Genomic DNA, 12,398 nt, shown 5'->3' on the forward strand with positions numbered 1-12,398 from the left:
ACACCCCCCGGAGGGGGGGGGGGTGATTTCTCACTTTCTGTCTCTCTCTTTCTCTCTGTCTTTCTTGCGAGCGCACACACCCCATAGCAAAAAACCTCTCCAAACAAAAAGAAAAAAATACATCAGGACTTTTTCAATGCCTCAATAATTCTGCCTTTCTTTCCATTATTATTAAATCATAGGTGTTCTTCACAGAATTCTAACATCATTCCTTGTTCAAGTACAGTTTTTGACAATAATTTTGTCCCCAGTGTATGGTTTGATTTTCATTTCTTAATGCTTTTTTAAATTTTAATCTTTTTTTTTCAGACAGGCTCTCACTGTATTGCAATCCTCCTGCCAGAGTCTCATGTCTGATGAGTAGACGAGTACCTGAAACTAAGAGTACACACCTCTGCATCTGGTTTCAGGGTGAGTTGAAACATAAACCTGGGCCTTCCGAGTGGCCTCAGCCTGCTGAGTAGCAGAGTCAACCAGGGCGCATTACCATGACTGGGACTATTACTATTTTTCATGGGCAAACTTTTGAAATTTTATTTAAGTTCAACTTATTTTTTTCATTTGTTATTAGTGTTTTTGATCCTGTCTGATAAATACTTGCCTAACCACAAACTTTTGAAAGTATTTTTTTATACTTTCTTCTAAAAGGTTTATAGATTTAACTTTTATGTTTACGTCATCTGTGAACCACATCAAAGTACTTTTTGTATGTGATATGATGAAGGGGCTCAAAGTTCATGTTTTTCCAAATGGCTTACTAGTTTTCCTAGCGTTATTTACTGAAAAGAATCTTCTTTTTCAGATTGAATTTGTTTGACTCATTTGACAAAAATCAGTCAGCTGCACATGTGTAAATTTAGACCCACAATGCCTAGCATAAATGATACATTATTTATCCTCACTTCACTGTCACCATGTCTTATTGCTCTAGTTTTATAATAGACACCAGAATCTAGTAGTAAATCGTCCAACTTTTTTATTCTCTTTCAAGATGGTTTTGGTTAGTCAGTTCCACATAATAATTTCATTTCCACAGGTTTTCCAATATGCATCCATTTCAACAGAAAATTCTGCTGTGATTTTTATTGGAATTGCATTAAAAATACAGACTGATTTAGAAAGAAATAACATCTTAATAAAATGTTTGCCAATCCATAAATTAACATATTTTCACATTCATTTTGAAATTTTAAGTTTTCTGTCAGTAAGGTTGTAGATTTTTAGCATGATGCTTTTACATGTTTGCTAAATATTTCCTATACTGAACATTTTTGGAACCATTATAAGTCAAGATTTTAAATTTGGCTTTCTCATTTTACTTGCTTATTTGTGTTTGGACTTCTCTACAGAAATGCCATTGGTGTTCGCATATTGACTTTATATACAACAATCTTATTAAATTAATTTATTATTTCTAGTAATTTTATTGTATATTGCATGACTTTGCATTTTGAAACACACAATCATGTCATTGTAAAAATAGTCTTATTTTTCCTTTTTTAAAATGCATGATTATCTTTTCTTTTCTTTTCTTTTTTTCCCATGAACTGGACCAGCTAGGACCTGGAGGACAGCATTTTTAAAATATTGGTGGTAAAAGTGGAATTTTTTACTTTCCATATTTTAGGAGACAAGATTTTCTCTTTCATCACTTAATATAACCAATCAGGTTTATCTGTGGGTCTTCTCCTATAGATTATTTTTACTATTGACAATGAGATTTGCTTTCCTAATTTTTGCTTTATCTAGTATTTTCTGTTAGTATATACCAGACGTTATGGATAATATGCTGTGTAAGCTATGAGTATGGTGTCTTCCCACTTTAGAGGCATTTAGTGACAGATCATTTGACCTTATTTTTGCCTTTTTGACAGTTTATATCAGTTTTTCCCCTAGTTCTAGGGCACAAAATTTTTCAAAGTAACTATAGTTTTAGGGAATTATCTTTTCTTTCTTTCTTTCTCTCTCTCTCTCTTTTTTTTTTTTTTTTTTTTTGCTATAGGGTGTGTGCATTCACCAGAGAAACAAAAAGTGAGAAATCTCTCCCCATGGGAGATGGCACATCACAATCACTTCTCTTCAGTTCTCCTCTCTGGATTTTGGGCATACACACACACATATGCCTGGCATGAGTTTTAAGCTGCCAGGTCCAGTACATGAACCACTGTTGACTACATGGGTTCCAGTGATTTAGCCATCAAGCCATCTGCTGGTCCCAAGTATTACCTTTACTTTTAATGCATATTTATTTGAGGGACTCAGCTGAATGAATACCTGGCATAATTACTAAGCAATCTCAACTTTAGCTGGCTCAGAAATCTGATATCTCCATAGATTTCCATGTATGATCTTCATGTAATATGAAATCTCTGTTCACCTGTCAGTCCCACATTTTCTGTTCCCTACTGTTATGCCTTGTAGAATTTCTCTTTGCATCCTAAGGTTCAGAGGAGAATCCCTTTTCAGATTTTCAAACTGCAGGTTTGCAGATAGTGAAGGCTGTGGCTAACTCTGCCATCACATCCCACAAATTCCAGCCATGTTAGCAGCCCCCAAACAAATACCAAATTCTGTTTTACTTTACCCAATAAGAATTCCCCTTCCTTCTCTAAAGCACCGTACATTGGAAATTGCCTTGGGTAGAAAGCCAGTGAGACTAAAGAACTATTAATCATTTTAGGAGCCTTTTTCCCCCCTTGGACTAACAATGACTGCTGTCCAATGCCTATAAATATTCGCTTCTCATAACTGGTCTAGTTTTATGGTTGTTTAGATAAGAAGTTAATTCTATTTAGCTTTTCTGACAATACTGAAACAGAAAGCCCTGCCTCCAATATTTTGTTCTTATTGGATCTATTGTCCATGTGCAGCCAAAACAATTTGCCCAAAGTGTAAATCTAATCATGTCCTCACCATCTTAAAAATTATTCGTTGGCTCCCTGTTATCTTCATAATGAAATACGCATTCCTAATATGCCTTTTTAAATTTTCAGAATGAAATTATCTCTGTCTACCTGCCTATGCTAATTCTCATCACTCCCTCTCTCACAAATTTCTTTGATCTAGTTATACTAAAGCTTATTCCTCTCTTATTTCTACATCTTTACATATGGTAGGCCTTCCTCTAGGGAAACTAATTGCTCTTCCATTATTCAAGATAGCAGCTTTCCCTGGGACTCCCTTCCCTACTATAATATCATCTAAACTCTATAATTCTGCCACTATCATTTTTATTCCATATTTTTGCTTATTTGTCTCATCGCCTATTTTCATCATTCCACATGATATAGAAACTTCATGGCCATCTCTAACTTATGGCTGTACACCTACAGCTCATCAGGCATTCAACAAGTGCATCTGCAAGAAGGGATTAACAGATTTGTTCATTTAAACACTTCCATTTGTCTCTCAGGGAAGATGTCTTTCCTATTCATCTTTGGTAGGAATAACTAAGTTGGGGCCAGCCCCATAATATAGTAATTAAACAATGTGCAGAGTGAGATGGATAGTACATGATTAACCAGAGTTCAAATCTTGGCTCTGGCAGCTTACACGCTAGGCACACATGCATTTCCAAGATCCTAAAGGGATGGAGAATCAGGGGAAAAGAATTGCGCGTAACTATGCCCCTTTGTATGGGGAGGTACTTTCTCTCTTTCTCTCTCTTACACATATGCACAAGCCCTCTGGCATAATAAAAGAAAAAAAAAAACTAAGTTACTTTTTTTAAACAAGCAAATATTTACTGAACCCTAAGCATGGTCTAGGTGGTACAAAGCTTTCAAAAAGGTATAAATGAGAGTTTCTCACTTCATGGAGAATAATGTCCAAAGGGGTAATCTACTATGCAGTGTGAAAGACATATGAGAAGATGCTACAGTTGTTCAAGTAACATGTTGTGCCTATGTTCTAATACTAGTTTTTCATGTATCTAATTTTCATAGTCTAAAAATATTCTAGCATTTCCCTTTGAAATATTTCTTGTTGGAGTGGTGAAATTTTAATTCACATACCATAGCTATTTTTAGAAACAAGAAGTTCAGAAATACTAGGATTCTTCATTTCTTTCCCATTACAGGAATAGAATTCACAAACCAGCTTAATAGAATACTGAAATTCTCTTACTTCCTCTAGCTCCTCTTAAGACATTCTGAAGAACATTTTAAGAATTATTTTATTTAATTTTATTCATTGTCTTTTTTTTTGGGGGGGGGGTTGGGGGGAGTTGACCAGAGAGAGACAGAGAGAAGGAAAGTGAGAAAGCAAGCTGCCAGGTCCGGGACTCAAACCACAGTCAGCCATGTGGGAGTCCAGCTGCCTTAACCATCACACCACCTGCCAGCCCCTTGAAGAACATTTCTTTGTTTTAAAGACAAACAAGAAAATATCACCCAATGCTGAACCTCTAGCAGGTCTCACCTGCTCTGTAAGATCTGGACCTAGATTCTATTTTGAAAATTATGAGAAATCAACACTGCTCATATTTGAGAAGATATTAGGTAATATCTGGAAGTAAAGACTTTACATAAGAGCATAAAGTTTTGATTCCTTGCAGCACATTTTACACAGTACTAAGGTATGCCACTCATGGCAAAGTGGAGTGGATTCCAGAGCATAGTACCTTGCGTTTAATGAGATCAGCAGAAAGAGAGTGTGTGTCACTCAGCTCAACAGATTCTGCCACCATGTAAAGCTCCCAGGGGACACTGGAACATGTTTCCCTTCTTTTATTTGGAAAACTAAAAAAGTGTTTAAGAAGACTTTTCTCATCCCAGATGAGAAGATACAGCCTTCTTTTCCTAGACAAGTGACCATTTCTTCCCCACAAAACACAGATACACGAAATAGGGAGAAAAATTAATACTTGTATACTGCCTCCCATGAAAGCTTCCAAAGATCCAAAAAGGGGGAAAGTGATAGGGGGTGAAGAAAAATAAAGCATACGTAAGTTGTACATATCCTATTACTATCAAGCAACATACAGTGCTCAGGTGGGGTTGAGAAGTTGGGCATTGTCCTGATACATGCTGGTGCTGGGGTAGGCTGGGGGTAAGGCATTATTCTGATATATGCTTGGCGCTGTGGTGGGGTTAGAGAGAGGTTTTGTTCTTACAGCTTCACGGCCTCAGAAGTCTAGATCCTTTGATGTGTGCCTAGAAAAGGAACAGCATTTCTACCAGAGAACACAACAGTCTTTTTTTTTTTTTTTTTTTTTTGAGAGATTTTTTGCTATAGGGCACGTGCACTCGCCAGACAGACAGAGAGAGACATAGAGACAGAAAGCGAGAAATCACCCCCAGGAGGGATGGTCACGCCGCAATCCCTTCTCCTCCATTCTCCTCTCAGGATCTTGGGCATGCACGCACACGCGCCCGGCGTGAGTTTTAAGCCACCGGGTCCAGGACGCGAACTGCGGTCGACTACGTGGGAGTCCAGCAACATAGCCATTACGCTAACTACTGGTTCCCGAGAACACAGCAATCTTAAGAAGAGTGGCACAGGCTGTGTGCATGTTCTGGAGTCTCAAGACCTTTACAGGCAAGGCCAGCTTGTAATAGAAATGCCTTTTAGTAGAGGACAGATGTGCAGATTCCAATTAATTTGAGATGTCAGGCTTCCTAATTAGTACATCACAAGTATCCAGGAATTCAGGTGCTGGGGCTTATTCGGGTTAAATTACTCACAGGTGCTTCTGGCTAGGATGGTTGATTGAACAGACATTTACTTCTATGTCCTCTCTAAATCTCATAAAATGACCAAAAGTGTATGAGGTTGGCCCAAAAGATAAAAAGAATTGAAGAGGAAATGAGAACAATCCAATTTTGGAACTGGAAAAAATGAGCAGGCAGTTACTAACTAAACAAATCAAATAGACAATAAAAAGGAAGTAAACAAAATGCAAGATGGGACAGCCAGAGTTGTGGTGGCGGAGACATCTAGATTACACATAGCCAAATGTGTAGTTTGAGTCCTGGACTGAAAAACAAGTTGAACACATGTGCGTGCCTACCCAGAATCCTGAAAGGAGGAAAAAATGAAAAAGGGATTGTGGTGTGACCATCTTCACAGAAGGCACTCTCACTTTCTCTCTCTCTCTCTTCCCCACACTCTCCATCTGTCTCTCTGTGGTAAGTGCACACATCCTTTGGCAAATTAAAAAAAAAAAAAAAAAAAAGGCAAGTCAATTTGTGTTACAGAATACCAAAGCTTAGAATCTGGGGATACAAGTGAGTTCTGACTGTGAGGCGTTACCTTGAGAATGAAAGTCCAGCCAGGGTAAAGAATATTTTGTTTGTTTCACAGACAGACATTTCCACAGTATCTAAAACAGTGTTTGGCATGTAGCCAGCACTTGGAAAATATTTATTGAAGGAATAAATCAATGAATTCCAGTCTTCAGAAACAGCAACTTAATGAGACTGAAGATGGATAGAGCAGGGGTGTGGGTTTAGAGACACAGATATAGTAGAGAGAAGGATAAAGACTAAACTCAATTCTTTACCCCCATGAATGTGATCCTTGTCCTCTTCCATTTTCCCTTCAAAATATTACAGGATTCTTATCTGGAAACAATCTTGAGTAGAGACCACATAGATTCTGACAGAAGTTGCACAGCTAGATCTCCCCACGTTAAGTCCCACCATATTTCTTTCCCTCTCTCTCTCTTTCAAAAAAATCTCACAGACACATGAGTTCAACTCAAGTGCAGTGGCTTATAATTAAATAGAGTCATGGATCACCAGGTATTTGAAGAAAGTCCCTAAGATAACAGAGACAAATACATTCATATATATGTGTGTGTGTGTGTGTGTGTGTGTGTGTGTGTGTATGTATGTGTGTATGTATGTATGTATGTATGTGAGCGGAGGAGAAAGAGTGCAGTGTGGCCATCCTCCATTGGGGGAGTCTTCACTTTCTATCTCTCTGTCTCTGTCTCTTTGTTGAGTACACATCCCCTATGACAAAAATCTCTCAAAAAGAGAAATGAAAGAAATAATGAGAGAAAGAAAGAGAGAGAGAGGGGTAAATGAAGGAAGAAAAGAAAGAAGAAAGAAAAAGAGAAAGAGAAAGAAAGAAGAAAGAAAATATGTATATGAAAGAAGAAACTTTTCAGAAATTTTTGGAAATTAACTGGGTAAATCTCCAAAGAATACCTAAAATGCTAAGGAAGGAAGGAAAGAAAGGGAAGGACAAGCAGGAGGGGATGAGGGAATGAAAGGAGGAGCGAACAAGGAAGGGGGAAGGAGGAGGAAAAAAAAAACTGCAAGAGAAGAAAATCCCAAAGTTGGCTCAGGTAGTCTTAATTACAAAAAGAGAATACTAGAAAGAGATCAAAGAGGACAATATTGAAGGAGTACAGTAAGTGAAGAAATCATTCAAGAAGAGACCTACCATATTCTTTGAAAAACAAATAATGAAGCATATTGAGACATGTAAACATGAAAATTTAAAGCCTTGGTTATAAAGAGAAGGTCGTAAATAATTAGTAGGCCACATACAAAAGTTCAGGAGTCTGAACTGTTTCACATTTTTTCAAAATAATAATAATAAACACTGCAAAGTAGAGAACCAGAGTACAATGTTTTCAATATTTAGAGGAAAGTTTATTTTTGAATAGAAGTCCTTTTCAGCCAGGTTATCAAATCCAAACAACGAATACACCCAAGTACATTTTCTTTGTAAGGTCTCAAATAATTTATTTCTCAAATTGAGGCATAAGCTGGAAAAGGGTAAGATAGAATGCAGGGCACCCAGCACAGGAACGGAAAATTTCAGGAAGATAGCTGTGCTCAGAGGCTAACTAGTCCAAATTAAAAGTAGAACAGGAGATGAGCTAAAACTGTTAGATACACTCATGCGCTGAGGGAAGATTTTCAGATGCCTAGAAATTTAGGAATAAATTACTGATAGGTATATAGAAACCTAAATAGTGTTTTAAGGAAACAATTATTAACTCCAGGAAAAAGCACAACTTGCACAAGAAATTAAATCTTGCAATATCCAGGTATTCTTGAGCCATAAAAATGTCTAATCTGCAAATAATATTTACATAATCATAAGACTATGCAAACAGTATTGATCAAACCAAATGTGACATAACTCTATTGATTTTATGGGAAAGGGGATGTGCAGCTGTGTATTTGGGTGGGAGACTTGGAGAAGCTAAATCCTTGTCTTGCCCAATAGGTAAGACACGGGTATTACACAAAATTGACTAAATATACATTTTCCCATAAGCATGTTCTATATAAATGAGAAGGTAAGTGATATAGAAGTTTAAACCATGATAAAAGTGGTCTCTTTTGAGGAATGGGAATAGTGTCAGCAGCAAAGTACAATAAAAGGACTGCTGATTTTGCCTCTGAGCCTTGCAGAACTACACACAGTGCAAGTATTTCTTTGCTAAAAGTAAAATCAATTTAAGTAATTCACCAATCCTTTAAACATGAATCCTAACAGCTGCAAATATTTATTAAATATAGCCCTGTGGTTTAAATTTAAATTATTTTATTGTCATCTCATCATACTAGCCAACTTTTAGCTAAGGCTGAAGTGTTCCAATGGCACTAGGGAGTGTCCCAAAGGCTCCTGAACAAGCCATGGCTGTGAGAAGCTATTTTAAATAAATAATTTTTAGTAGAAATGACAAATATTCAACAATCTTGTAATATGCGTCCACCTGTAAGAGAAGAATGACACATGAGGGACCAGTCATTGGTGTAATGGCTGTTGCTGGATTCCCATGTAGTCCACTGCAGTTCAGTCCTGGACCCAGTGGCTTAAACTCACACCAGGTGCATGTGTATGTGTGCCCAAGATCCCGAGAGGAGAATGGAGAAGGGACTGCAGCGTGGCCATCCCTCCTGGGGGGTGATTTCTCGCTTTCTGTCTCTCTGTCTCTCTCTGTCTTTCTGGTGAGAGCATGCACCCTATAACAAAAACCTCTCAAAAAAAAATGACACATATGTATGAGCCTGTGAGCACACATACACATTATGTACACATAGAAAAAATTTAGAAAGATAAACAAGAACTCATAAACCTGATTAATTCCTGGGACAAGAACTGGGATCTTGAGGTTCAGGGAGTCATGTTTCATTATATAACTATTGTATGGTTTAGATTTTTTTGTTAACTGTCTGCATATATTTGCTCTTTATACAAGGATCTAATTTTTAAAAATTAGATCATAGACAGTTTCCAAAAGTTAATATACCCAAAGCCAGTGGCTTAAACTCACACCAGGTGCATGTGTATGTGTGCCCAAGATCCCGAGAGGAGAATGGAGAAGGGACTGCAGCGTGGCCATCCCTCCTGGGGGGTGATTTCTCGCTTTCTGTCTCTCTGTCTCTCTCTGTCTTTCTGGTGAGGGCATGCACCCTATAACAAAAACCTCTTCAAAAAAAAATGACACATATGTATGAGCCTGTGAGCACACATACACATTATGTACACATAGAAAAAATTTAGAAAGATAAACAAGAACTCATAAACCTGATTAATTCCTGGGACAAGAACTGGGATCTTGAGGTTCAGGGAGTCATGTTTCATTATATAACTATTGTATGGTTTAGATTTTTTTGTTAACTGTCTGCATATATTTGCTCTTTATACAAGGATCTAATTTTTAAAAATTAGATCATAGACAGTTTCCAAAAGGTAATATACCCAAAGTACCTGACCACTTTCATTTCTGCTTTCCTTTATACATTATTATTGAGTATATATTTTAATACAGTTCTCAATTATTGCAGATTACTTCTGAAAGATAGGATATATGGCTAAAGCACATAATAACACATTTAATAGAATATTTTTAAAATTCATCAATCTGTATGCATTTACTCTTTCTCTTAATCTCTTCAAGACAGGTTTGCATATTTGTTTATAATATTGTCATCTAACTTTGTATTCACTATTTCAAAATCCATGTTTCTGTATGTTCTCTCCATCTTAGGAGATCTGTGTAGTGTTCTGTCATATTGACACACAGTGTTCCCTTTCCCCACTGCAAAATGACATTTCAAAACTAATTTGCTCCGTTTTTATTCTGCAAGGTTTGAGTTCTATTATCTATCGGTTTACCAGTAGGTGGTGCTGGGTAGTAAGTGTAAATAATCTGGTTTTAGAATCATGCTCTAGAAATATCGTTTCTCTAGAGTGATGACACCAAGTCAAATCAGGGAAGTGGTTTCAAGTGTTTTCCCAGTAGTGGAGATGGGTTCCATCCATATTCCAACCATATTGTCTTATATTATTCCTCTCGTGAGCAATCACAAACATGTTTTCGAGATGACTGTCTGGAATTACAGTTACTGTCTGTGTACCTGACTGGGAGAGGATATAAAGCCTCCACAGGGATTTCACCTCTTGATAAAGTATCCACTGCTGACTTCACACTCCTCTAGTGCAATCTACCACTTCAAACTTCAGTGCCAAGTCCTGCTTTGTGATATACCTTGTCTTTAGCAAAATATTTCTTGCAACTGTATCTGTATTATTGCCTACCTGTATAGATGAGGAAACCAAGACCTAGGACAGTTAAGTGACCCTTCCAGCGTTCTACAACAGACACTGTGGCAGAAAGAGCTGACTCTTGGAGGCATAGAGATTTGGCTGGATTCTGGATTCTTTGCTGACTGATCGTTTCTCCGGTGAGAGATTTAATGGCACCAAACATTTGTTTGCTTGTCTGCAAGATAAGAATAATGATTCATGACTTCCCAAAATATCATAATATTAAATGAGAAAACATATATATGGTCTCTAGCATAGTCATAGACTCACTATTAAAACAGGGCAAATACTAAACAAAAAATTACAACAGAAACTAATTTCTTTCTTTTCCTTACCTCTTGACTCAAATGCCTTCCCAATTCCCATGCTTTTTCCCTTTCTTCTAATTTAAGATGCAGTTTTTTTCTCCAAACCACCTCAAATTTTCCTTTTATTTTTCAATTCCCTGATGATAATTAGGTATTCTATATTCTTCTTGGACCAGTGCTTAGAGAAAGATAATGTGTCCTCTGTGAGGTCTCTTCCTTTAAATCCTAGCTAGTGTTCTATGTCTACTGGCTAATCCAAGTTTACTAGATTTTTTTTTTTTTTTTTGCTTTTGTGAGTAGAGGTAAGGTAATGCTTTTAGTTGTTTCTTCTCAAAGCAATCAATCCTATCTCATTTACTTTCTGGGATCCACTTTTCAAAGATCTGGCAAGTTTATTTATTTTATCCATGATTGATGGCAGATACATACACATGAGAGAGAAAGGAAGAGAGACAGAGGCACCTTGGCAGGGTCTGGTCATGTCATGATCATCTTCCTCCAATCTTCTTTCATGTTAAGACCGTCAACCCAGGAAGCTGAACCTGTGGTCACTGTGTGACTTCAAGCACTGTGACCCAGCACAGCTATTGACTGTGCCACAGAGACCAGGATTGATAATCTGATTAATGGCCTCTGTACAGTGTGCATTTAGCCAATTTACTACTAAATAAACACTACAATAAGGTGTTTTCCACCTTAAAAAGAACAAGGAGATGTTCTATTTCCTACTTTCTTCTCTAAGTCCCATGGACCATGTCCTGGCTATTGCTTCGTATACCATTTTAATGAGCTTTGAGAAAAAAATTACAGCCTAGGAAGGTTATTAGTTCTTTGATTTATTTATTTGTGAATTTTAGCAGCCAAACCGTACACTTCTTGTCATCAATAAACATTTTAAAATGAAAAATATTAGTCCTATATGAAAATGACCATGGAGGCAAGTAGTTGGCATGGTGGTTAAGGTGCGGGATACTCCCACATGGCCGACCATGGTTCAAGTCCCAGACTTGGTGCTTTCTTTCACACTTTCCCTCTCTCTCTTTCTTTCTCTCTCTAGTCATATTAAAATAAATGAATAAATAAAATTAAATCTTTTTTAAAAATGACCAATATTTTTATATAATTAACTATTTTTTCTTTTGTAATAAGTATACTATTTCCAGCATGACCAACTACAAGTATCAGCAGCCAACAGATAAATAGCTAAACAGTTTCTTCTTAGCTTCCTACTCAAGTGCCCCGCTAATGACAATGCTGCAAAACCCCCAGTTTCAGCACTTCCAGGCTTAGGGTTCAGGGGCTGACATTGAACAAACAATTAGACTGATTGGGCTGTATATATTTAACTCAAAGAACAATCCAGGAAGCCACTGATGGATTAGGTAACTTTGGTAGTTAAATACAACCCTAAGAAACTGTCAGTTGGTGACGTCTACTGGTATCTCCTGGGCTGCGCAACGCACTCAACCTGAACTGGTCATGCTTTTGCTACTTTGTCAAATACATTCTCACAGAAGGTGTGCTGGGAAATTCATGAAGCTCTCTCTAAACCTGCTGGCTGCCTATTCCTGC

Source organism: Tupaia chinensis, unplaced genomic scaffold (assembly GCF_000334495.1).
Source record: "Tupaia chinensis unplaced genomic scaffold, TupChi_1.0 Scaffold000622_1, whole genome shotgun sequence".
Taxonomy (NCBI): domain Eukaryota; kingdom Metazoa; phylum Chordata; class Mammalia; order Scandentia; family Tupaiidae; genus Tupaia; species Tupaia belangeri.